The 476-nt window shown below is 36.1% G+C and overlaps 1 protein-coding gene across 2 annotated transcripts in view; it reads right to left on the bottom strand.

Moving 5' to 3' along the window:
* The window catches only part of LOC109211379 (protein FAR-RED ELONGATED HYPOCOTYL 3), a 6,453-nt gene extending 6,209 nt beyond the window's left edge, over positions 1–244 (bottom strand). For both annotated transcript variants that reach the window (XM_019374911.1, XM_019374912.1), the window contains exon 1: positions 39–244. The gene's annotated coding sequence lies outside the window, so the exon portion shown is untranslated. The remainder of the gene's footprint in view (positions 1–38) is intronic.
* Positions 245–476: the final 232 nt, after the last annotated feature.

Genomic DNA, 476 nt, shown 5'->3' on the forward strand with positions numbered 1-476 from the left:
AGAGATTGAAAGAAGGGAGAGAGTGGAGGTAGAGGTACCTGTTCTATGTATCTTTTCTTTGTTTCTTTCTCACGCACGCACACACACACTCTGGATCTGCGATTCTGCAACTGCAAATTCACGCGATGCCCTTTGGCGAGTGGAGTTCCTTTTTTTCTATGATTTAGGGTTTGTGGAAATCCTCTCTCCTTCTCGCCCCGTCTTCTTACCTACGCCACTGCAGCGCGTGATTTTTATTTTCTTTTCTTACATTTTTTTACCCAATCGATGCACCAAAAAACAAAAAGAAAAAGGTGTCTAAATAAATATCTAAAATATTGTATTCTAATATTTAAAGCGTATAATTTGTAATTTGTACAATGACTAGTGATAACGTATTTACTTGAGGTTAAATTTTGATGTTACATCACGTGCAAAAATTACACTACCCATTCAAAAGATTGAGAATTTGGAATACCTTGGTCAAATATCTATTT

The sequence above is a fragment of the Nicotiana attenuata genome, unplaced genomic scaffold (assembly GCF_001879085.1).
Source record: "Nicotiana attenuata strain UT unplaced genomic scaffold, NIATTr2, whole genome shotgun sequence".
Classification (NCBI taxonomy): domain Eukaryota; kingdom Viridiplantae; phylum Streptophyta; class Magnoliopsida; order Solanales; family Solanaceae; genus Nicotiana; species Nicotiana attenuata.